Source organism: Phoca vitulina, unplaced genomic scaffold (assembly GCF_004348235.1).
Source record: "Phoca vitulina isolate PV1807 unplaced genomic scaffold, GSC_HSeal_1.0 scaffold37, whole genome shotgun sequence".
Lineage (NCBI taxonomy): Eukaryota > Metazoa > Chordata > Mammalia > Carnivora > Phocidae > Phoca > Phoca vitulina.
The window spans coordinates 12,466,226-12,493,836 of record NW_022589740.1 but is presented as its reverse complement, the minus strand read 5'-3'; the positions used below and the strand labels follow the sequence as shown (position 1 = coordinate 12,493,836).

The window sequence follows — 27,611 nt, the reverse complement described above, 5'->3', positions numbered from 1 at the left end:
GAAATCCCAAACCAAGGTGTTGGCAGGGCTGCACTTCTTCTGAGGCCTCTAAGGTAGACTCCGTGCTTGCCTCTTCCAGCTTCCGGCGACTAAACGCCATCTTCGTGGCTACATCACTCCAACCTCTGTGTCGTCCTCAATGGGCCACTCCTCCACGTGTCTTCTTCTCTGTCTCTTATAAAGACACTTGTCGTTGGACTTAAGGCCCACTTGGGTAATCCAGGATGATCTCATCTCTAGATCTTTAACTTAATTACATCTGCAAAGACCCTTTTTCCAAGTAAGTTCCCATTCACAGGGTCAGGGTATGAGAAGGTGGACATATCTTTTAAGGGGCCTCCATTCAACCGGCTACAGGTGTTGGGCATGTCATTCCACTTCTCTTTCAGCTTTATTCTTATTCTAATCTTACACTGTTTCCTAAATGCTGAAGGGCCTGCCTTGACCCAAGAAACACATCTGCCATGGTGGATATAAAAATAAAGCTTAAGCCACAAAGTAATGCAAATCAGAAATGACGGAGGCTACGAGACAGGTAGAGATGGAGACACTGGAGGAGGAGAGGCCATTTCAGAAGGGAGACGGTAACTTAACCAGGCGGTGAGCACCATATGCAGGTATAGGGATGGGAAAATAAACATTCCACGCAGAAAAAACAGCAGGAACAAACGCAGAGAAGTGGAAGAGCGTGGGATATGTATTTAAAATAGCAAATGGTTTTTGCTTTAGGACAAGGGTCTGCAAACTAAGACCTGTCCATCCTGCTGTTTTTGTCTGCCCCTGAACGAACAATGGTTTTCATATTTTTTTTAATGGTTGGAAAAAACCTAAAGGATGACGAAAAATTTGGAACATGTAAAAGGTTCATGAAACTCAAATTTCAAGGTCCATCCCTAAAGGTTTATTGCAATCCAGCTACCCTCAGTCACGTACACACTGTCTGTGGCTGCTTTTGTATGACAGTGGCCAAGCTGAGTGGTGGCTAAAGAGCCTAAACATTCACTATGCGACTCTTCACAGAAGAAGCGTGCTGACTCCTGCTTTAGAAGAAGCCTAAGGGGCATAAAGGCAAATTGTGGAAAAGACAATGTACTGGTTTGCTCTGCCCTCTCAGCCTTTTGTAATAGTCTCTGGTCTCGAGTTTGCTTCATCTTTTTCTGCTCATCTAAATATACTGTTCTAAATCTCAACTCTCTCAAGGCTTTCTTTGGTTATTTGCTAAATTACCTCATAGCTGATTTTGCAATCCTCTTTAAGCTGTGGTTGAATCATAGCAGTTTAATGTATAACTTAGTACACCGTCTAGGTAACGTATTTGGAATTTAGGCGACTCCAAACCACAGAACTGCAAACCGCCCCCCCTCCCCAGCAGATTGGTGGGACAGAGGGATTTATTTGCAGAGATGAGCCTTTCTTCACCCTTCACGATGCATCATATAGGCAGCCAATTCTTCTACCCAACCAAAAACAAATTTAGTTGACTGTTAGTTTTGTTACTTTCTTTTCGATTGGTTAAGGTAATAGTGAGCCATTTGCTGCTTAACTGCCCTTTGGGGGAAGCAAAAATGGCAGGAATTACCATGCAATAATTGCCAAACATTGAGAGTTGAGTCTCTGTGCCCCCTTTAGTTAATAAGGCAGCCCTGGTAGCGATCATTAAGATGGTGATTTTTCCATGAAGGAGAAAACTGCTCCCTGATGAATTGGAGCTGAGATTAGAAATGGTAGAAGCAATGTTCTCAAACTTTAGCATGGGGAAGAATTACCAGGGGAGCCTGTTAAAATGCAGTTTCTCTGGTGTCTCCCCCAGGGAATCTGTGGGGCTTCAGCGGAACTCAGGACTCTGCAGTAATGAGTTAAAAAGAGAAGGAGAAAATGGAAGATCCAAACTGCATTCCACAAACGAATCTTGAATATTTTGTTCTTTACCTGCTCCAAGAAGCCCTCAGTTGTTACAGTTACATATATGTTCTTGTATACAATAAGAATAAAGTAGACAGGGACATCATTTTGAAAACTTTTCCTATTCTCATGTTCTGTTTAACTACCTTTATTCCCAGGGAGTAAATATGAATTGGTCCCTAATCTAAGTAAGAAATAATTTGATTTGGGAAAAAGGCTGGTCTTTGAAGGCAGTTATACACACGATCGAGTATTATTCAGCCTTAAAAAGGAGGGAAATTCTGCCATATGTGACAGCGGAGATGAACCTTAAAAACGTTATGCTAAGTGGGGGTGCCTGGGTAGTGCAGTCAGTTGAGTGACCGACTCTTGGTTTTGGCTCAGGTGGTGATCTCAGGGTCATGAGATCGAACCCCACGTCAGGGTCTGCATTCAGCACGGGGTCTGCTTGAGTTTCTCTCCCCCTCTGCCCCTCCCCACCCCACCCACAAACTCTCTCTCGCTCTCTAAAATAAATAAATAAATCTTTAAAAACAAACAAAACATTACACTAAGTGAAAAAGTCAGTCTCAGAAGGACAAATTCTGCGTGATTCCACTTCTATGACATCTAACGTAGTCGAATGCACAGAAATCCAAAAGTAGAATGGTGGTTGAGGGGAATGAGAGGGAGAGATGGGGACTTGCTGTTCGGTGCGTAAAGTTTCAGTCATGGAAGATGAAAAAGCTCTAGGGACGTGCTTATAGTTAACCATAATGCACCATTCACGTAGACATCTGTTAAGAGGGTGGATGTCGTGTGTGTGTGTGTCCGTGTGTGTTTACCACAATTAAACACAATTCAACCTAGGGCGATTTTGCTCCTCTGGTAGGCTGAAAAATGGACCCCCAAATACATTTATGTCCTAAGCTCTAGAACTTACAAACATTACCTTATGTGGTAAAAGAGATTTTGCAGATGAGATTAAGTTAAGGATCTTGAGATAGGGAGATTAATTTGCGTAATCCAGGTTGCCCAATGGATCCTTATAAGATCCTTACAAGACGGAGACAGGAGAGCCAGGGTGGAGGAGAACATCATGCAAAGGCAGAAGCCAAGATTAGAGTGGTGTGCTTTGAAGCTGGAGGAAGGGGCTGTTAGTCAAGGGACAGAGGTGGCCACTAGAAGCCAAAAAAAAGACAAGGAAACAGATTCTCCCCTGAGAGGCCTCAGAAGGAACTAGCCCTGCCAACAACTTGGTTTTAGCCCTATAAGGCTCACTTTGGACTTCTAACCTCCAGAAATGTAAGAGAATAAATTTGAACTGTTTTAAGCCACTAATTTTCTTGTAATTTGTTTACAGCAGCAATAGGGAACTAATACAGTCCTCCAGGAGACATGTGGCAATGTCTGGATAAATGACATTTTTATCTGTCATAACTCAACTGGATAGTATCTGGTGGGTAGAAGCCAAAGATGCTGCTAAAAATGTCATACAATGCACAGGACAACCCCCACACCAAAGAACTCTCCAGCCCAAATGTCACTAGTGCTGAAGCTGAGAATTCCTGCTCTCGCACTGGAACTGGCAGATCTGCATGCAGTGCCAAACATTTTTTTTTTTTTAAGATTTATTTATTTATTTATTTGACAGAGAGAGAGACGGCGAGAGGGAACACAAGCGGCGGGGGGGGGGGAGAGGAAGAAGCAGGCTTCCCGCCGAGCAGGTAGCCCGATGTGGGGTTCAATCCCAGGACCCTGGGACCATGACCCAAGCCGAAGGCAGATGCTTAACGACTGAGCCACCCAGGTGCCCCCAAACATTTTTGATCTTCAGTTTTCCATTCATCCATCATAACTCAGGCTGATATTGAGCACTTCATGGATGTGGAAGTTGTGTTTGCCTGGTTGATCATTCTCTCGCTCAAATCAGTCATCGTATCATTGGACATTTTTTATCTAGAGTCTAATCCAGGCTCCTCCCTCTGGTTTTGAAGGCTAACCACAGCTGAGCCCAAACTACTTTTTCAATATTATTTTTTTTAAGATTTTATTTATTCAACAGAGAGAGAGAGAGGGCACATACACGTGAACACAAGCAGGGGGAGCAGCAGAGGGAGAGGGAGAACCAGGCTCCTGGTTGAGCAGAAACCCCAATGCAAGGCTCGATCCCAAGACCCCGGGATCATGACCTGATCTGAAGGCAGACACTTAACCGACTGAGCCACCCAGGTGCCCCTCAATATTATTTATTATTAGTCTCTTTCACAAACCAAACAGACTTGAAAAAGGGGCAACTCCATGTAGCTCAGTGGCAGGAACAAATGAACTATTTTGTTTTTGGGGTTTTTTTTTAAGATTTTTTTATTTATTTGACAGAGAGAGACACAGCGAGAGCAGGAACACAAGCAGGGGGAGTGGGAGAAAGAGAAGCAGGCTTCCCAGCAAGCGGGAGCCCGATGGGCTCGATCCCAGGACCCTGGGATCATGACCTGAGCCGAAGGCAGACGCTTAATGACTGAGCCACCCAGGCGCCCACAAATGAACTATCTTCTTGGTGAAATAGTTCTAGGCTCTTCCAGCTATGGTATTCCATTTTAGATTCAAATTCCACAGGGATAATCTGCTTGTTCTAACTTGGTCACGTGCTCTCCCCCAGACTAATCACTCATGGCCAGGGATGATCTTCTCTCACTTTATTTGGAGAGAAATATTGGCGACTCTGAAGACTTCTCCAAAGCACTCACTCTAGTGACTTGCACACAGCACATATGCAAATACTGGTTAAATGAATGACAGAATGAAACACCAAGTCATCGGGACTTATTCTGACCTTTATCTCTGCCCCGTTATTTTGTGATTGTGTCAGGTTTAACCTAAGCATTATGTGGCAAAAAATTTTTTAAAAACTAAAGTTCAGGGCACCTGGGTGGCTCAGTCAGTTAAGGGTCTGCCTTCGGCTCAAGTCATAATCCCAGGGTCCTGGGATCAAGCTCGGTGGGGAATCTGTTTCTCCCCTTGCACCCCTCCCCCCCACTTGCGCACTCTCTCTCTCTTTCAAATAAATAAATAAAATCTCTTAAAAAATTAAAGTTGAGGTTCAGAAATATGCTCTTATTAAACTAATTTTCAAAGCTTTCCTCTTTATAATAAAAAATGAACAAAGTGTATTGAGCAAAAGCCAGACTATGCTTTACACTCAGAAATACAAAATTTATTAAATAAATGAAGAAAGAAATTTGTACAATTCATAGTTGATCCGTCTGGGCTCACTATACACTTTTGTTCAGCCTAGTAAGTATTTTCAATTTTCTTGAATAATGGCAAACTACAACCCATAGATTAAAACTGGCCCATTGTTTGTTTTATAAATAAAGTTTTATTGGAACATGACAATGCTTTTTTTTTTTTTATGTTTTTCTATGGCTGCTTTGGTGCTACACGACAGAGTTGAGTACTCATAACAGTAAATCCTGTGGCCTGCAATGCTAAAACATTTCCTATCTGGCTTTTTACTGAAATGGTTTCTGACTTCTGATTTAGATTCTATAAACCTCTTTACTGGAGATGTACTCTAACCTTGTGAAAAAGCTCAATATCCCACCCTCATCCTCTTTTCCCACTCCAAGAGGAGAAATTTATGATCTGAATCAAGGACAGACAAAAGGGTACATAGAAGCTGCAGTGACATTTTTGGGGTGGGGGGAGGGAGCCAAACTCTCTTCCTATTCATGATTTATTCTCCCCCTTCTCATGCTGTCTTTGGAGATAGACTGCAGAGGCAAAGTGGAACCACAGTGGTACACAGAAAGAGTCATGCAGTTGTTAGAGCAGATTCAGTTTCCAAAGAGAAAAGTCAGAGAAGAGCCTATTCAGTCTGCATTCAGCCCAGCCCAGCTGACCAGGACAGGCACTGGGACAGGGCTGGGAAGAAAAAGTGAGCCTAAAACCAGCATAACCATGGTGTTCATTCTTTAGCTCTGTTCCATTACGGAAAATGTTAAGATATTACAAAGTTTCCCTCACACTGAACAGAAATTCTCTTCACTGGTATTGCATTCTTCTGGAACTTTCTTTTCCATGTGTTATGGGCTGAATTATGTCCCCTCAAAATTCATATATTGAAGTCTTAATTTCCCATATCTCAGAATGTAGTATCATTCTTGAAGACAGGGTCTTTAAAGAGGTAATTAGGTTAGAAGAACCATGAGAGACAATGGACTCTGAAAAACAAACTGAGGGTTCTAGAGGGGAGGGGGTTGGGAGGATGGGTTAGCCTGGTGATGGGTATTGAGGAGGGCACGTTCTGCATGGAGCACTGGGTGTTATGCACAAACAATGAATCATGGAACACTATATCTAAAACTAATGATGTAATGTATGGGGATTAACATAACAATACAAAAATTTAAAAAAAAAAAAAGAGGTAATTAGGTTAAAATGTGGTCACTGGGGTGGACCCTAATCCAAGCTGTCTGATGTCCTTAGAAGAAGAGGAAATCAGGACAAAGACATACACAGAAAAAAACACCATATGAAGACACAGGAAGAAGAGCATCAACAAGTCAAGGAGAGAGCCCTCAGTAAGAACCGACCCTGCTGACACCTTGATCTTGGGCATCTAGCCTCTCAAATTATGAGAAAATAAATTTCTGTTGTTTCAGCCACCTAGTCTGTGGTACTTTGCTAAGGCAGCCCTAAGGAACTAGTATACAACGTATCAGCCTGCATATATGAGTGGAAAACTATCTTATCTTCTGCTCACCAGGTTAAATATCCACTCTCCCCTCCTACATTTCATTTCGGCTTACTGACTGAGTACCATTTCCATTATTTTTTAATATATACGTTTTCTAAATGTTTCTATCCATTGATTCAGCAATTCTACCGCCAGAAATTTTCCATACTAATGAAATCATCCTATAGAAGCACAAAGCTTTATGCACAAAGATTTACATCGCAGCGAGGCATATTATTTTCTCCAACTTAAAAAAAAATGGTATATTACATATACTTTATTTTACAAAAAAAAATTTAACCCAAAATACATGTCTGGTGACATTTTCAAATAATATGAAGATATGTAAGTAAAAGGTGAAAATCTCCCGTTACATTTACTCACAAATGCACTCCCCAGAGAGAACCAAGGGACTGAATCATCTGCATATATGATTATAAATATATGCTCCTATATATTTTTAAACAGAAATGGAAAAATTATTATATATAGTGTTAGAATTTTTTTCAGTTATGATATCATGGTTATCTTCCTACGTTAATTCAATTTCTCAGCCTTCCCTGTCTTCACAATTCGTGCTCAGTTTTAAAGAGTCAAGTTCTCATCCTCCTGTCCTTCCCTAACTCTCTGCTGAGTGCCTTTCTCTAGGCCTTTACAGCGCGCTGGGCATATTAACTACCTTGTCCAGCACATATGACCATAGTTAAGAATAATGGCTCTGGAGTCAAGCTGCTTGGGTTTGAATCCTAGTGTATGGGTTTCCTACAGCTGCTGTAACAAATTATCACTGACTTGGTGGCTTAAAACAACATAAATTTTTTATCATACAGCTGCAGAGGTCAAAAGTCCTAAAATCAGGTCAAAAGCCCTGCTGTGTTCCTTCTGGAGGTTCCAGGGGAGAATCTACTTCCTTGCCTTTCCAGCTTCTGAAAGCCTCCTGCCTTCCTTGGTTCATGGCCCCTTCCTCCATCTACAGGGTCAGTGGTGTAGCATCTTCCAGTCTCTGTCTCCCTCCCTCCCTCTCTCTCTCTCTCTCTCACACACAAATCCTCTCTCTCTCTCCTCTCACTCACACACACATACATACACACACACACATACATTCACACCTCTGGTTTCATTGTCACATCTCCTCTGACTCTGATATTGCTGTCTCCCTCTTATAAAGACCCTTGTGATGACATCGGGCCCAACCAGATAATCCAGGACAATCTTCCCCTCTCAAAATCTTTAACTTAATCACATTGGCAAAGTCCCTTTTCCAATGAAAGTAACATTACATTTTACTATTTTACCCTACAGGTGATTTCCATATAGAGTAATAGTCATAAATTCTGGGGATTAGGTGGTGGACATCTTCGAGCACCTTCTACCTACCACATCTGGAAGCGCCATCTTGTGAGCAAGATACGCCTCAGTCTCGACATCTATCAAAAGAGCAGAGATCATCCCTACGCATAAGGTTGATGTGAAAATCCAGTGAGTTCATTCATGTGAATGGTGCCTGCAACATGGTATATGTTCAGTAATGTGAGGATTTATTACAACTATACAGTTATCGATGTACCTTATTTGACCTACAGTAGACTGCTAGTTCCTCGAAGAAAACAGTATTCCCAGGGACTAGCATAGGGTCTGGGACATATTACAAGCTCAGTAAGTGTTTGTTAAGCTGAATTGCTCCACCTAGGAGACCATTATTTAGCCAGGAAAAATGATAGAGAATTTGCAATGTTATCAAAAACCTCATCGTGTTGTCATATTAAGCGACAAAAGCGAAATAAAATATGCATAGATAATCACAGCTGTTATAAATGTGCAGAGCTAAAAAGGATGCATAAAAATAGAATGGAAGGAAATATGCCCAAACATGAACAGTTGGTGGTCTTCGAATGGTGGAATGATGGGCGATTTTGTCTTCCTATTTTTGCCTTCAGATTTTCTCTATTTATTTTTAACGTGTAAAAATAACATACATCTGATTTACACACACAGAGACACACACACATCTTGCTCAAACAAGAGAGGCAACATTATACACTGAGTAAGAACTCGGGCTCTGAGCTCCTCTCTGGACGACCGTCTGTCTGGTCCATCACTTATGAGCTGGGTACACTGAGGCAAACTGTCCTTGTGGATGTTGTTGTTGTTGTAGCTGTTGTGTTTCTGCTTCCCTGTTTTCACCTGAACTGAGGAGAGCGACTGTGTACCCAAAGGGCTGCCAGGCGTCCAATAAACGCCCAGCACCTCACCTGGTACACAAGACACCCTGAAAAACTTAGCTATCCCTCTCACGGTTATTCCTGAGGGGACGATACTGATTCAAACACACATAGAAAGAGTTATAAGGAGGCATTTGTTGAGAGAAGGGAAGCAGAGAATATTGCCAGCTTGCTAAATCTCACAATCTAGAAGACTTATTCCATGTAAGCCCCTCTCAGGTAAGGAGGGGCCAAAGCTGGTATTTCAAGAGCGTTTTGCGAACATTCTGTTTTTAGCAACAGAACTCCCTCCCCCTAAATCTCATTCAGATCCCCCAGATATAAAACAGATCAAAACAGCTGCTCTGGTAAAATGGGGGTCAGGCCACGCCTTCTGAGCTCTACAACACTCTTACTGATCGGAGGCTTCTCTGAGAACACTTTGGAAAGCACTCTTCCCACAAAAACCTAATGGGTTCACAAACTGTCATTTTGCCAACCTCTTCCGGGAAAGGGAGCACCGTGTCGTGGGCACCCTACTGTGGTTTTAGGGGGCAACAGGGGGCAAAGGGCATATTAGGAACAGCTGTACCCAGGCTTCTGAACTACTTGGCACAGCATTTTGGGCATGTCTCAAGCCTGTTCCTTAGGAGCCGTGCCCTTATTTGAGCCAGAACCACACAAAGGCATTGTCCTCAAACACTGGCCCTCCTCTTTCTTGACTGGCCCTCTGTTTACCCATTCATCAGCAGGCGGTGGCTGGCATGTTCCTCTTTGATTTTGTGACTCAGAGCAGCAGGCTAAGACCTGAGCTGAATAAACATCATATCATTTGGCACTGGCAGGATTCCTGGTAGCCTGGGTCAGGCAAGGTTTAAGGAGGATTAGGTTTAGATTAGAAAGGGGGTTGAGTTATTTCCCCCCCCCCCCTCCCGTGGTCTCTTTTAAGTGCCTTAGGGTTTTGTAAGAGGAAAGTGGGCTAAGAGCCTGGGCTCAGTTGCTCCAGAAATAAAAGTGGCGAGCTTGGTGTTCTTTTCTGGAAGATCAGAGTATGTCCTTCTCCCAACTGTGGTTTCTCCCGTGAGGGTCGCAGGCTCTTAGGAATTTGCTGAAAGTTCTAAACCTTTTCTTCTAGAAAACTCTATACACACACACATGCACGCAATTTTACTTGGCTGGCATTCCAGGCCGGAGGGATTCTAAGAGCCTATATAGCTCGCTACTGGAGGCTGCACTCTTCCCCTGCTGAGCTCGGGGGTGCCCCATCTGGCTGTCCTTTCCAGAGTCGCTCCTCAGTGGCCACTGGTCATGCTGAATGGACCTTGTTGTCACAATGCCAAAGGTTTCGCTGGCAGTCTGGCCTTGGAGAGGCTAGCTGAGGGCTCTGGCAGATGCTCTTGTTTATTACACAAAGTCTTGCTCCACTCCGTGGAGACAGCTTGCAAACCAAAACTGTTTCATTTCCCAGTGACGAACAGGTTAGAATGGAGAAGGGAGGAACACAAAAAAACACAAACAGCCAAGGTTCACACCTTTTGAAAGCATAATCTCCTTAGATTCCCTGCAAGATTGTCCTTTCACCCCAATGTCTGATTTTGCTTCTGGGGCAATTGTGGTTGGTTCTGCCCTCCGACAAAAGAGATTAATGGCTGAAATTTTCGTCCTTTGCTCCTCTCTTCTTCCCCACCTCCACCATTTCTAAAAAGGGTGAGGCTAACATGTTTTTTTTTCCTCAGATAAATGGATGTTCCCATTTATGGTCAGACACTGGAGTGCCCAGTCTATTGTTTATTTACTGTGTGACAGTGAGAAAGTCATTAACTTCTCTGAGCTTCAGTTTTTTCTAGAGATTAAAACAGTACCTGCTGCATAAGGTGGTTGTGAGAACTCCACGAGGGACAACTGGTTAGTAACGCTGTCACTCCAAGTGACCATTTGGGAATGGCTTATCATACATCTTATAAGCAGATTCGTATCTGCCAGTGGCAAATAATTTTCCCTCTAGGACCCCTTCTGGCACCTTAAACACAAACATAAACCCTCTCTAATTTTGTACAAGGAAGTTCTACACGCCACATCTGGGATGAGTCACTACTTAGGTGACATCATTTCAGGGCCTCTTTGAAGATTCTAATCACAAATAATACTCTTACCATGGAGGTAAGGGAACTTGGTATGCCCAACCTAGGCTACTGTGTAAAAAATATATTTTAAAACATTCAGACTCTGTTCTTCATTGAAATACCACTGTCCTATCAGGGGAGTAAACCATACAGTTTTCCATAAAAGTTAACATTTATTGGAGCACTTTTCATGCACTAGTAGATGTCCTATAAACAATTTTCCTGGTTTAATCCTTCCAATAACCCTCCAAATAGGTACTACTTTTATCCCTGCCAGTTTATAAATGAAAACAGAGGCTCAGAGAGGTTAAGTAAATGGCCCGGGGTCACAGAGCTTGTAAATATCAGAGTTGGTGGTAAATCTAGAGCCTCCTGCATCATGCTGCTTTGATCTCTCCAAATTTTTATGAGACTGTGTTGCCTCTCTTTACACTCCTGAGAACAATAATTTTCAGTTGAGAAGTTCATCCTTGTGCCCTTTGATGGACCTGACAGTCTCCCCCTAGTAAAAATCTCAGATGGCTTAACGCTGTCCAGAGCAAATTCAGCTTCAGATTTATTTAAAGCAGTCTTCACATTGTTTGTAATGCTACTGGATAATTTATTTTTTAACCTCCATGCAGAAGAAAATTATGTAAGTGTACACATCCTTCATTGCTCATCAGTCGGCGGGGGGTGGGGTGGGGGGGTGGGAGTAAGAGTGTCCATTTACATCATCCAAATGTTTGCTACCAAACGTAAGGAACAGTTCTTAAAACTGAGCACAGACTCCCACGGTGGTGCTTGGAAGCGCTCGCACCATGGGCTCCAGCCTATTTTCTCATTTCTATTGGCCCTGAGCATGTTTTAGATCTGAACTAAACTTCTTTATGGGATTTTTTTTTTTCCTGATTATAAAAGTGATATATGTCCATTGTAGGAAATTCAGAAAATATAGTAGAGTATAAAGAAGCCAATAAAACAGGGCCAAATTTCTTAGTGTGTGATCTGGGTCCAGGTTCAAAGCTTGTTTGGCTTTGAATATTACCTGTGCAGTTATTTTTGTGAAGAGCTATAAAGAAAACCCCTTTGATTCTAGGGCAATTTCAAGGTATTTTACCTTAAGTCATTTTAAAGCAGTCAAATGAGAAAAAAGAAGAATTTCCCGGTTTCTAATTGTTACGGATGAATCTCTGCAGAATTGTTGAATGGGGGAAGAGTAAGCTTCTGAGATTCCCAAATGCTTTGTATCGCACGGCAAACTGGATTCTTGCCTTCATATTTAAAACTTCCAACATGATCTGGAGTCTTGAGTTTCCAAAGCTGTGGTTTAAAAAGACTAAGTAACTAGAAATGTGATTTCCCACTCTCCATTTCTGTCCATTTTTCTTCCTAGTCATGAAAGATTAAAATATTATACCTAAAAAAAGAAAACTGCAAAAATCAAGTTTTCCATGATCACATGTGGCTATCTACAATATTTTACTATTTATATCTCATTGGAGCAAGATTCAAAGACTGAGTTATTCTTTCTTACTGTTCTGGCCATTAGATATTTTATTTTTTAAGTTTTTTTTTTTTATGGGACCCATCAGATATTTTAAATCTATTGAAAAGTTGTTTTCACGCACTGACTGTATATGACCATGAAAAAGAAAAAGGTCATACCATTTACTTGCCTGTGTCCCTGAATCAACTATATTCAACTAATGCTATGTGTATAGAATGTCTCCAGCAGTATGTAAAAAAATTAAATAGATTGGAGCCTTGTTTTCTTCTGTTCCACTTGATCTGAAAATCAGATCAGAGAAGAGTTGATTTCATTCTAAACAGTGGCCTTTTCCATGTTGTCTGCAGGCCTCAGTCCTTAAGGCAATTAGTGTTTTCAAATTTACAATCCACAATTTGAGAGGCATTAATTGCTTATATAATTACTTATTTATGTAATATTTATTTACTTGCTTTTCACTTCACTTCATCTGAGAACCTCCACGTGATTCATAAATATTAACACATTGTAATTACGTTTCATCGCAAGAAAAATATGATGGATGGTCATTAGTAGTTTTAAACCATTGTTAGCTTTGCAACTGACCGAGAAAGCTGACAATAAGATTTGTAGCTATTGTTTATCTCTAACTTAGAATATATCATTCTTCTTTTTGTGTCAGGGATATGCTATTACATACTGAAAAAAAGTCTGGATGATATTTTAGCATTGCCAAGTGATACTGGAAGGACGTGATGTAAATTCACTCTTCTTACCTGAAGAAGTTAGTGATTCTGCCTCTAAAATGTTAGGGATGTCTTTAATTAATTAAGCACATGAGATTTTAATCTTAGGGTCCTCTAAAAACTGATATTGTACTTTTAGAGTGACCTCCAAGAACCAAACAAAAAGTCTAATAATTATAAGTTTTCCAACCAAAAAGCCTAATAATTATGTTTGGCATTTCCCAGGATGAAAAACAATGAACAAGCCAGCAAACATTATTTTGATACCTAGTTAGTCTGTCTAGGCTTGTGCCCTTTGCCTTTCCCTCTGGACCCTCGGAACACTTGTGCTCTTTTCTTTCTAAACTTCAGATTGCTGACCTGTATTATTTGTTGTCATTGTCTTAGCTGTTGTCGCTACTTTTTAGTTCATTCTCTTAGGGTGGTGGAGCTCCATGCTGTGAATTATGATTTATAATCTCTTGTCTTGTGTTTATGACATTTGGCTTCTTTCCAACATGACTTATTGCTGACCTTGTTTTTAACATTTGGGCATGATGCTTTTATATTTCAAAGCTGACCTCTAATTGTGTGTTATATTTTGTTAATCTTGAGCAACGGATCTGGGGAATTACAGCTGAGAGGGGCTGAAAACGCTCCCAGAAATGTAGTGGCAACTGCTATGATTCACCAGCAGGGCCGAAAGCTGATGTATAGGGCCGCTCAGAACAGGAACTCGTTTGGACTATAAATCTGAGTCACTCCCTGACCTAGTAATGCTCCATCAGAGCCCCTGACTCTAGGAAAAGGATCATCTTTGACTTCATAGTAAATAATAATGTCTGTTTTTCCAAAAGAATGAACAAAGTTGTAACCTCCTCTTGTTGACTTTTAATTATACGTGTTTCCTAGCAATATTCTAATTTAATAAACAAGTACCTGTGTATATCTCAATGTCTCTATAATATTCCTCATGTTCATGTTAGTGTGTTTAAATGTTGATAACTCTATCATTCTAGCCATTTGGATCTGCAAGCTTATGAAACAGATGTGTCCCCATGGGGACATAGTTAGATGGTCTTCTCAAAGCTTTCAATTTGGATACATTTAAATTAATACTAAAGGAAGTAATTACATTATAAAATTATAGTTTCCCCAAAGGCTTCTGAGTTGAGATCTCTATTGTCCTAGAAGTTGGCGATCATTGGTCTTAGGTACACCTTAGACATCATAATTTTTATTAAGATTAATTCTATTAATTGCTTGGTGGTCCATTCCTACATTTAATAACCCATTTTCTGAGATACCTTCTATAAAACTAATAGAACTTTCTACCAAAGCAATGTAAAACCAGTATTTTTTAAATTATTATTATTTTTGAGCAGTCTTCAGTAGAAGCAGAGAAAAAGGACTATTTTTTTCCTTCCGTCCTCCCTTCCTCCCTTCCTTCCCCCCTCCCTCCTTCTTTCCTGATTTACACTCTTATAAAAAGGAGATCTATCCTGGACATAAGCCATGTGGCTAGCAAGTCAGGATTCTATTACCAAAGCTTATTTCTTACCTTTACCTGGTTGTAGATTCACCAGACTCTACAAGATGTGGACCACTGAAGAACACCTTTTGGAAAAAGCACAGGTTTTATATTTAGATGCAGCTGCATCCAAATATGTGTCTTCCATGTAGTCCTACTGTGCGACTTTGTACAAGCTAACCTCAGTCTCAACATTTGTAAAAGGGAGAAAACAATAGCTAACCTGTAGAACGGTGATATGGCTTAAATTAGATTGGAAATATAAGAACCTAAAACAATGCCTTCTACGCAGTAGATACTCTAGATATGGATCTAAGGTAATTAGTTAATCTCTCAAATATTCTAACAATGTTCATTAAATCCAGTAGTTTATGAAAAAATCTCTCTCTCTCCAGTAGTTTATGAAAAACAGTAAGGGATGCCTAGGTGGCTCATTTTGTTGAACATCCAACTTTGTTTTCAGTTCCCTCGTGGTCATGGGATCAGGGCCTGAAGTGGGCTCTGCACTCAGCATAGAGTCTGCTTCAGATTCTGTCCCCCTCTCCCTCTCCCTCTGCCCCTCCACCTATTCTCTCTCTCTCTCAAATAAATAAAATCTTAAAAGAAAAACAACAAACTTTCTTTACATACGAATAATACCACCTTTCAAAAAGAAAACTTCACTTTCTCTGTACCATCAATAATTATTTCTTATTCATCTCACTTATCTAGCCAAGGAGTATACAATAATTGAAACAGATGAAGAGAAATCAAGAAACTCTGCCCTTGCTCCAGTTTGGTCACAGTTGATAATGAGATTTCAAAGAGGAATAATATTGTAAACACAGTGAATTAGAAGATTGAACTGCAAAAGATCCAGAAAGACAAGAAGAAGCTATAAATGGTTACAGAATATGAAAAATCTAAGATGAAACTCAGGCAAGGTGTTCTGGTGTATTGGCAAAATGGAAGGGGCTGCTGGACCAACTCCTGGTAGTCACTTAAACTTGGAAGTAATTACGAGGAAAAAGATCCATTCAGGAGGGTGTCTAAGGAGATAAGTTCAAAAGAGGCACAAAAAAAAAAAAAAATGATTAATAGGAAATAGGAGGGGGGACCAGAATAATAATGAGACTTCACCATATCCCAAAGGCTGTTTGTGCATGTCATCTGTTTCTCCGAGCAGCCCTGAGGGAGGGGAATCTCACTTACTACCATTATTTTATAGATGTGGAACTGAAGCTCAGGCATGGTTAAGTGACATCCCCACAGTCACATAGTAAAGGAGCAGGGCAGAGCCTGCTTCTCCCTCTCCCTCTGCCTGTGCTCTGCCTACTTGTGTTCTCTCTCTGTCAACTAAATAAATAAAATCTTAAAAAAAAAAAAAAGATTTTATTTATTTACTGGAGAGAGAGAGAGAGAGAACAGAGGGAGAAGGAGAAGCAGGCTCCCCGCTGAGCAGAGAGCCAGATGCAGGGCTCCATCCCAGGACCCTGGAATCATGACTCGAACCGAGGGCAGACACCTAACCAACAGAGCCACCCAGGTGCCCCTAAATACACCCATATTAATACCAATTAGGACTTGACCCCAAACTCATATTGGGTTTCCTACCCTCAGGACCTCACCAGGCTATATCTTCAACTCTGAGTGAGTAAGACTTAGTAGAAAAGCAGATCAAAGATAATAGGCTTGATGATCGCACTCAGAATCACACGAACATATGTTGGTCATCTTGCAGGATATTAAAAAACTAAAACTGAAACATAATAACACTTATACAGTAAAATACACACATCTTAAAGTGTACAGCTTGATGAATTTTTACATATGTATACACCCATATAACCACTACTATCAAGATAATGGAACATTCTGGGCACCCGCAGGCCATTTCAGAGTATCTGTAAAAATCAATTTCCCCGGGGACGCCTGGGTGGCTCAGTGGGTTCTGCATCTGCCTTCAGCTCAGGTCATGATCTCAGGGTCACGGGATCGAGCCCCCCATGGAGCTCCTGCTCGGCAGGGAGCCTGCTTCTCCCTCTGCCTCTTCCTGCCGCTCCCCCTGCTTGTGCTATCTCTATCTCTGACAAATGAATAAATAAAATCTTAAAAAAAAAAAAAAACCTTCCCCACTCTAAACTGTCAATGTGCAGGAAGATGGCTTTTGTCTCCAGACTTAATTGGCCAGGCACATTCAAGCAATTGTTTTAAGACTTCAGGGAATTCTTAAATATTCAGAGGGAGGCCCCAAGGTAAATACGAGGGTGGGTTAAGCTTGTACCTGATACTGCAGGTTTGGGTGGCTGCTCTGTGACCCGTCCCCGCTCTGCGGCACTCCCAGCTGGTTTCCCTCTTCACGTGGTTTGAGTCAGACGGATCCCACCCCCAGCAGCTCCAGGGTTGGACGACGGGAACTAGGCCTGAGCCAATGAGCAGGCTGCATTCCCCTGCCCGGCGATAGGCTGAGGGATAGGCATGTGACCCACTCGCAGCCAATGCAATGCCGTCAGGCTGCCGAGCCGAGACCAGGGCGGCCCCCTCCTTCAGTTGGTGGGACGCTCAGGAAGGCGTGTGAGAAGTGAGCGTGATCGTTTTACAACAGTGAGCAAAGGCCGTCTGAGAGGGAGCCGGTAGCAGCGAGAACAGAGCCACAGACCGAGAGAGGGGAAGCTGATCTGCTGACTCGGCGGAGTCCCTTATCCACCGTTCCTGAAGTAAGATCTAGCCCTCCGTGTTGAAGTTATCAGACTCGTAGAAACTCCTGCCTAAACCAGTTTAAATTGGGTTTTCTGTCACATGCAGTCAAAAATGACTGGACTTAGTACGTGTCTGAAAGGGCTAAATTATTCTCTATAAGAGAATGAGGGGAATTTTTTTTTCTTCTCGTAAAAAGAAGTGGGCACATAGGGAGGAATAGAGAGAGGCTGTCGAATTGTTGCAGATAAGGATGAAAGACTTGTTTTTTGAGGACAAAGATGATTACTATTGTAATCATATTTTTTGCATTCTGTGTTACATAACTTTCACCTTCCCAAAACTTTAGTAAAATCTGGCTACATATAAGAATATCTCCTGCGAATGGTGTGTGTGTATTTGTGTGTGTGCATGTATAAGGAGGGGGCAGGGAGGGAAGACTGGGTTCTACGTTCTATTGACATAGTACAGAATAAAGAAAGCAATAGGTTAGGAAAAGACCGTCCCTAAACTCAAATTTAGCAGAACAGGAGCTTGGGGTCAAAGCTCTCCACAAGAATGTAAGCCCTCCAGAAATTCATAGAATCACTGAGGAATGCCTTAAGACTTCCCACAAATCATGGGATGGGGGATTGAGGCTATCTCCTGTAGGTTTGAAGGGGGTAGAGTGACCTCAACTAACTACGGCTCACATTATTTCTAAGTCTACTTGTTCAACAATGACATTACTTGCTAGTAAGCGCTCTCGCAATCAATCCTAAATTTGGATCTGTTAAAGGAAATAAAAAGGCCAACAAAAATCTATATGCAGAGCTGAAAAGAAAAACAGCAATGACAAGACATTTTCCAAGAGTGTCTTGAAATAAGAAACTTGACAGTTAACAAGCAATTCCATTTTACTGCTTTGCAAGAGGTCAGTTTCCCCATCCTCAAATATATCCAAAGGAAAACAAAATGCATGCACTTTCCAGTGTTTAATGTAGCTGCCTGTGCATAATGGTAGGCCCAAATGAACTTAACTTACTTGCAGGCCTCTGAAGTTACTAGTTAGCCCCAAATAAAATATTTAGCACTTGTGAGTAATAATACTCACCATCCCGCCCCAGCATGGGGCTTCTTCTGTTCAGTTAACATTTATTATATCCTAACAGCACTAGATGTTCTGTGGGTGTAGACTATAAAGTAGGCACAGTCTATGCCCTCAGAAATTTCATGCAGAAAAAGCCTATATATAGGCCATATATATATATATATATATATATGTATGTAGCACCAAGACATTCTCCACAGGCCAGTTCCATTTACAAGAAAGCAATAGTATTTAAAAGCTAAGGAAAAGGGGAAGCGGGAGATTATATGTTGGGTTCCCCAGGAAACAGACCCTGGGATGAAAGTCAGCATGCAAATAATTTATTAGGAAGTGCCCTTGGGATGAAAACCAGTGGATGGGAAGGGAAGGAGAGGGAAGAAAGCAGGGTGGGGAGGGGAAAAAAGTAGTGGTGTAAACCCAGGCCTGAGGTGGCCCCATGAGGAGTGCTGAAGCTGGGATGGCCTTTCTGGGTTGCTTTTAGTTGGGAGGGGAAAGCCCGGACCAATTATTGGAAGCAGGCTTCCCCAGGAAGGGCTGTGCCATTGGATAGAACAGTTCTGAGAATAGTAGGCAGACATCCTTTCCAGAAACTGCTGGAGAAATAAATTCTCCAGTCCTGAAAGAGGGACCTGAGTGGCACACAGCATCTACACCCCCAGAAATTATTTAAGATTTTGGAATTCAAGGGAAAGATGGCGGAGGAGTAGGGGACCCTATTTCAACTGGTCCCCAGAATTGAGCTGGATATCTACCAGACCACACTGAGCACCCACGAAACCAGCCTGAGATGTAAGAAGATCTGGATCTCTACAAACAGAATATCGCAGGCGGTTGGTTTTGAGGTACAAAGTGGGGAGCCGTGATTCCACGGGCAGATATTGGAGGATAAACGGCAGCGGGAGGGTGCCTGGCCATGGGGAGCCTACACCGCCAGTGAGCAACAGCCTCGCACACTGCGGACGGGCACAGACTCGCAGACCGGTAGTGTCGGGAAAGGACTTTAGGGCAGCCCCTGGGGCGGAAACCCGGAGCGGCGGGGTCGCGCGGGTGAACTGGGAGCGGCTGGCGGTTTTAGAAGCACAAAGGGCAGAGACGTGCCCTGACCTGGAGGCAGGACTGGGAGCACTGCGGAGGGGTGCACAACCCAGGACGCAGCAGTTTATAGCAGCACGGACAGAAACGGAGACAGTGTGGTCTGGAGAGCTCACTGAAGAACAGACTGCGATCTATCTGCTCTGAGGCAGAGGGTTGGAAATGGTCTCTTCTGCTGTGACTCACGGAAGAGACGCGGAAAGCCGCCAGGGAAAGCCACCAGAGAACAAAAGCCCCCAAAACTAATTCCCACTGAGCCCATCCCCCGCCACAGGGGGGCAGGGCAACTCTGCCCAAACAGGGTTGCCTGAGTAACAGCGTGGCAGGCACCTCCCCCAGAAGACAGGCTGGGAAAACAAGAGGCCAGCAACCCTAAGGTCCCAAGAAAACAGGTGCATCTTGCTTGGGTTCTGGTCAATAATTTGAACTCTATACATTCCCTCAACCACCCATCAACAGAATGACTAGGAGGAGGAGCCCCCAAAATAGAAAAGGCTCAAAGATTATGATTTATGCTGCAGATTTACAAATGGATGCAGATATAACCAAGATGTCGGAGATGGAATTCAGGCTAGCAATTGTGAAGACAATGGCTAGGATGGAGAAATCAATTAATGGCAACATAGAGTCTCTAAGGGCAGAAATAAAAGGTGAATTGGCAGAATTTAAAAATGCTATCAGTGAGATCCAATCCAATCTAGATAATCTAACAGCTAGGGTAACTGAGGCAGAAGAGCGAATAAGCGACCTGGAAGACAATATAATAGATAAAAAGGGAAAAGAGGAGGCCAGGGAAAAACAACTCAGAATCCATGAAAATAGAATCAGAGAAATAAGTGACACCATGAGGCGTTCCAATGTCAGAATAATTGGAATCCCAGAGGGAGTGGAGAAAGAGAGAGGACTAGAAGATGTATTTGAGCAAATCGTAGCTGAGAACTTCCCTAATCTGGGGAATGAAACAAACATTCGAGTCCTAGAGGCAGAGAGGACACCTCCTAAGATCAAGGAAAACAGGCCAACACCCCGGCATGTAATAGTAAAACTTGCAAATCTTAGAACCAAGGAAACCATCTTAAGGGCAATTAGGGGGAAGAGATTCCTTACATACAGAGGGAGGAACATCAGAATAACGTCAGACCTATCCACAGAGACCTGGCAAGCCAGAAAGGCCTGGCAAGACATATTCAGGGTACTAAATGAGAAGAACATGCAGCCAAGAACACTTTATCCGGCAAGGCTTTCATTTAGAATGGATGGAGAGATGAAGAGCTTCCACGACCAGCAGAAACTGAAAGAATATGTGACCACTAAGCCAGCCCTGCAAGAAATATTAAGGGGGGTTCTATAAAAGGAGAAAGACCCCAAGAGTGATATACAACAGAAATTTACAGGGACAATCTATAAAAACAACGTCTTCACAGGCAACATGATGACAATTAATTCATATCTTTCAATAATCACTCTCAATGTGAATGGCCTAAACGCTCCCATAAAACGGCACAGGGTTGCAGATTGGATAAAAAGACAGGACCCATCCATATGCTGTCTACAAGAGACTCATTTTGAACCTAAAGATGCATCCAGACTGAAAGTGAAGGGATGGAGATCCATCTTCCATGCCAGCGGACCTCAAAAGAAAGCTGGGGTAGCAATTCTTAGATCAGACAAATTAGATTTTAAACTAAAGTCTGTAATAAGAGACACAGAAGGACACTATATCATTCTTAAAGGGTCTATCCAACAAGAAGATCTAACAATTGTAAATATCTATGCCCCCAACATGGGAGCAGCCATCTACATAAGCCAACTGTTAACCAAAATAAAGAGTCATATTGATAACAATACATTAATTGTAGGAGACCTCAATACTCCACTCTCAGCAATGGACAGATCATCTAAGCAGAAAATCAACAAGGAAACAAGAGCTTTGAATGGTACATTGGACCAGATGGACCTCATAGATATTTACAGAACATTCCACCCTAAAACAACAGAATACTCATTCTTCTCGAGCGCACATGGAACTTTCTCCAGAATAGACCATATCCTGGGTCACAAATCAGGTCTCAACTGATACCAAAAGATTGAGATTATTCCCTGCATATTCTCAGACCACAATGCTCTAAAACTGGAACTCAATCACAAGAAAAAATTTGGCAGAAATTCAAACACTTGGAAGCTAAAGACCACTCTGCTCAAGAATGTTGGGTCAACCACGAAATCAAAGAACTTAAACAATTCGTGGAAATCAATGAGAACGAAAACACATCGGTCCAAAACCTTTGGGATACCGCAAAGGCAGTCCTAAGGAGGAAATACATAGCCATCCAAGCCTCACTCAAAAAAATAGAAAAGTCCCGAATTCACCAACTAACTCTACACCTTAAAGAACTAGAGAAAAAGCAACAAACGATGCCTAAGCCATGCATTAGAAGAGAAATAATTAATATTAGAGCAGAAATCAATGAATTAGAAACCAGAAACACAGTAGATCAGATCAACGAAACTAGAAGTTGGTTCTTTGAAAGAATTAATAAGATTGATAAACCACTGGCCAGACTTACCCAAAAGAAGAGAGAAATGACCCAAATTAGTAAAATTATGAATGAAAGGGGAGAGATCAAGACTAACACCAAGGAAATAGAAACAATTATTAGAAATTATTATCAACAACTATATGCCAATAAACTGAGCAATCTGGATGAAATGGAGACCTTTCTGGAAACCTATAAGCTGCCAAGACTGAAACAGGAAGAAATTGACAACCTGCATAGGCCAATAACCAGTAACGAGATTGAAGCAGTGATCAAAATCCTCCCAAAAAACAAGAGTCCAGGGCCTGATGGATTCCCTGGGGAATTCTACCAAACATTCAAAGAAGAAATAATACCTATTCTACTGAAGCTGTTTCAAAAAATAGAAACAGAAGGAAAACTTCCAAACTCATTCTATGAGGCCAGCATTACCTTAATCCCCAAACCAGGCAAAGACCCCATCAAAAAGGAGAATTTCAGACCGATATCCCTGATGAATGTGGATTCCAAAATCCTCAACAAAATCCTAGCTAATAGGATCCAACAATACATTAAAAGGATCATCCACCACGACCAAGTGGGATTTATCCCCGGGATGCAAGGGTGGCTCAACATTCGCAAATCAATCAATGTGATAGAACACATTAATAAGAGGAGGGAGAAGAACCATATGGTCCTCTCAATTGATGCAGAAAAAGCATTTGACAAAATACAGCATCCTTTCATGATTAAAACTCTTCAGAGTATAGGGATAGAGGGAACATTCCTCAAGTTCATAAAATCCATCTATGAAAAACCCAGAGCAAATATCATCCTCAATGGGGAAAAGCTGAGAGCCTTTCCCTTAAGATCAGGAACACGTCAAGGATGCCCACTCTCGCCACTATTGTTCAACATAGTACTAGAAGTCCTAGCAACAGCAATCAGACAACAAAAAGAAATAAAAGGTATTCAAATTGGCAAAGAAGAAGTCAAACTCTCTCTTTTCACAGACGACATGATACTTTATGTGGAAAACCCAAAAGACTCCACCCCCAAATTACTAGAACTCATCCAGCAATTCAGTAATGTGGCAGGATACAAAATCAATGCACAGAAATCAGTTGCTTTCTTATACACTAACAACGCAACTGTAGAAAGAGAAATTAGAGAATCGATTCCATTTACAATAATACCAAAAACCATAAGATACCTCGGAATAAACCTAACCAAAGAGGTAAAGGATCTATATGCTAGGAACTACAGAACACTCATGAAAGAAATTGAAGAAGACACAAAAAGATGGAAAAATATTCCATGCTCATGGATCGGAAGAATAAACATTGTTAAAATGTCTATGCTATCCAGAGCAATCTATACCTTCAATGCCATCCCGATCAAAATTCCAATGACATTGTTCAAAGTGCTGGAACAAACAATCCTAAGATTTGTATGGAATCAGAAAAGACCCCGAATCGCCAAGGAAATGTTGAAAAAGAAAAACAAAGCTGGGGGCATCACATTGCCCGATTTCAAGCTATATTACAAAGCTGTGATCACCAAGACAGCATCGTACTGGCACAAAAACAGACATATAGACCAATGGAACAAAATAGAGAACCCAGATATGGACCCTCAACTCTATGGTCAAATAATCTTTGACAAAGCAGGAAAAAACATGCAATGGATAAAAGACAGTCTTTTCAATAAATGGTGCTGGGAAAATTGGACAGCCACAGGCAGAAGAATGAAACTCGACCATTCTCTAACACCATTCACAAAGATAAACTCAAAGTGGATGAAAGACCTCAATGTGAGACAGGAATCCATCAAAATCCTAGAAGACAACATAGGCAGTAACCTCTTTGACATCGGCCACAGCAACTTCTTTCAAGATACATCTCCAAAAGCTAGTGAAACAAAAGCAAAAATGAACTTTTGGGACTTCATCAAGATAAAAAGCTTCTGCACAGCAGAGGAAACAGTCAACAAAACAAAGAGGCAACCCACAGAATGGGAGAAGATATTTGCAAATGACACTACAGATAAAGGGCTGGTATCCAAGATCTATAAAAAACTTCTCAAACTCAACTCCCAAAAAACAAATGATCAAGTCAAAAAGTGGGCAGAAGATATGAACAGACACTTCTCTGAAGAAGACATACAAATGGCTAACAGACACATGAAAAAATGTTCATCATCATTAGCCATCAGGGAAATCCAAATCAAAACCACACTGAGATACCACCTTCCACCAGTTAGAATGGCAAAAATGGACAGGGAAAGAAACAACAAATGTTGGAGAGGTTGTGGAGAAAGGGGAACCCTCTTACACTGTTGGTGGGAATGCAAGTTGGTACAGCCACTTTGGAAAACAGTGTGGAGGTGCCTCAAAAATTTAAAGATAGACCTACCCTATGACCCAGCAATTGCACTACTGGGTATTTACCCCAAAGACACAGATGTAGTGAAAAGAAGGGCCATATGCACCCCAATGTTCATAGCAGCAATCCGCAATAGCCAAACTGTGGAAAGAGGCGAGATGCCCTTCAACAGATGAATGGGTAAAGAAGATGTGGTCCATATATACAATGGAATATTACTCAGCCATCAGAAAGGATGACTACCCAACTTTTATGTCAACATGGATGGGACTGGAGGAGATTATGCTAAGTGAAATAAGTCAAGCAGAGAAAGTCAATTATCATATGGTTTCACTTATTTGTGGAACATAAGGAATAGCATGGAGGACATTAGGAGAAGGAAGGGAAAAATGGGGGGGGGGATTGGAGGGAGAGATGAACCATGAGAGACTATGGACTCTGAGAAACAAACAGGGTTTTAGAGGGGAGGTGGGAGGGGGGATTGGTTAGCCCAGTGATGGGTATTAAGGAGGGCACGTACTGCATAGAGCACTGGGTGTTATACGAAAACAATGGATCGTGGATCACCACATCAAAAACCAATGATGTATTGTATGGTGACTAACATAACATAATAAAATTTAAAAAAAAAAGATTTTGGAATTCAGTTTAATCTAGTGATGCTCTAGACATATTAACTCTCCAGGGTCTTTTGGGAATTCGGAGCGGCTTTTCTGGACAGATTGTCCTTGAGCAGATACCCGCTCCATACTTAGCCACCTTATTATCCCAGTTGATAAGAAAAATTTCCCAGACTGGGAAAGATGTTAGTCAGAAGATAGCCACCATCACCTTACTTGGGGTAATAATGAAATTATTGACAATAGTGCAAAATGGTTCCAAATTGGTTCTGGAGTGAAACAGAATGCTGGTCCTTTCACTGGAGTGGTCTGAGTGCTTTGTAAATAAATTCACTTAGATCTTTGTATGTATGGGGGGCACCAGATGGTTGACAATGTCTGTCATGGGAAGGCAGCTGAGACGCTGCTCAGTTCCTACTATTTGCAACTTAAACCTCTGCTGTCCATAAAGAGAGCAAGTCATCAGGCTTGTGGAGATGCCTCGAGTTCAGAGCTATTAGCTACCAGCTCCGACTTCACATTATTTTCAAGCACATTATTAGTGCTCGGGAAATGACACAGGACAATCAAATGAGGTCTTTCTTAGCTCTCAACCAAAAAGAAGTAATAAAATTATCTTCCAAGAAATTGAGGATCCTGTCCTATCCAGAATGTTTCATAAGAATCCCAAACGTAAATTTCTGCTCTGCTAACATGGAAGGTAAATTTCTGTCCGGTAACATGGAAGAAAAAGAAATGCAAATTCTTTCTTTCATTATTCTGACAGGACTATGTGCAGACACTCAAGAAACATGGGAATAACGCTGCATCTACTTATTTCACAGATGTGGCTGGAACATGCCCCATTTCAGGATAATGGGAATGAGCTCAATGCATTATTGTGCAATTAATTCATTCATATAATGGTCCCAACCACATTATAAAGACCAGCCACCTTGCAAATGATTGGCTTGGTGTAGCAGAAGCAAGTGAAAATAATACAAGAGACAGTTTGGCCAGGCCCTGTGCTAATTTGATTCATCATCACCTAAAAAATAAGACATATCAGATGCTCTTAATTGGAAATTTTCTCTTCATTAGAGAAATATGCCTTGACATGTTTTTCTCTAAGAACCACCATGGAGTTTGTACAGAGTTTGGGGACAGCTCTGTGCAAAGTTAATCATAGCCTGCTCAGTTGATTATAGTACGTGGTCTGGTTGCTTGTCACATGAGTAGAGGGAGATTCAACTGCATGACATAAAAGGACTGGACGTGCCAGAGAATTATGTATTGTGTTATTTGTTAAACTTTAGAAGTGAGACAAATGCTTAATGGTGAAGACCTCTAATCAGCATTGGATTGTTCAGACTCAAAGCAGTGTTTATAATAAAAGCAGATAGTAGGATGGAGGTATCTTCCATTTGCAAGTTAGATGGAAACATTGTAATTGAAAGCCCATTAAAATTTCTATAGATAGAGTTAGAAATTAATAACTTGATGAGTGTATTGGGAAAAAATGGGAAAATATTTGTGAAAATTCTTCAGCTATTAGAACTTTCCCTGTCCCCAAGGAAATACTGGGATACCGAAACAGAGTAACTCACCCTAATTTATTATAGTCTTCATACTAATTGAAAAGTAGCACCTAAGAAAATTAAGATATTATAGTTACTACACTAATAATTGTAATAAGCCAAGGTAAAGTGAGAAAACACTCCCTTCCCCCCCCCCACAATGCTTTATCAAAATCTGAATAGAGTACTGAGGAATTTTTGCATTTTATTATAGTAAGGGGTAATACAGTAAAGCATTGGTTTTAGAATAGTACTTGAAAACCTTAAGGACATCTCGCTCCATCTTGCCTTGTTCATAACCTGGTTAGCCATTTTTCTTAATGGGGAAGAGACTTTATTACATTATTTTTCAGTAGATAATTTTTTTCGTAGACTTCATTTTTTTAAAGCATTTTTAGGTTCATAGCAAAATTGAGCAGAAAGTACAGAGCTTTCCCAGATAGCCTCAGTCCCCACACACCCACAGCCTCCCCCCCATACCACCATCCCCCACCAGACTGGCGCCTTTGTAACAGTTGATGAACCTCTGCTGACACATCATTATCACCTAAAGTTCATGGTCTCCGTTAAGGTTCACTCTTGATGCTGTACATGCTGCGAGTTTGGACAAATGTACAATGACACGTACCCACCGTTCTAGCATCACACAGAGCAGTGTCACTGCCCTAGAAATCCTTTGTGCTCTGCCTTTAGATAATTATTTTGAGCATAATTAAAATAACAGATGAGCTCTGAAGACAGTTCTTAAAAATCAGCAACTTGAAAAAAAAGAAAGTCTATCTGGCTCACAAGATTTGGATTTCTGCCTATATTTACCACTGTTGTATATCGCCTTCTGAGCTGTCAGGGTCTCTGACTGTGGCTCACCATGTAGAGACCAGGAATAGCCTAGCCACCTGAAACAAATACATTCCCAGCTCACCTGAGGCAGTGGACGGAGCTGATTTCCCTGAGGACTGAGACAGGTTTTCATGAATCCTGTTCAAATATTCAGGCAAGAACCCCTTTTG

At 41.5% G+C, this 27,611-nt stretch overlaps 1 long non-coding RNA gene across 1 annotated transcript; it reads right to left on the bottom strand.

Moving 5' to 3' along the window:
- Nucleotides 1–27,611, bottom strand: LOC116646719. Its single transcript, XR_004302171.1, has 3 exons — nt 27,524–27,611; nt 14,698–14,753; nt 1–174 (listed from the first exon to the last, which is right to left on the bottom strand). It is a non-coding gene; the product is annotated as an uncharacterized LOC116646719 (long non-coding RNA).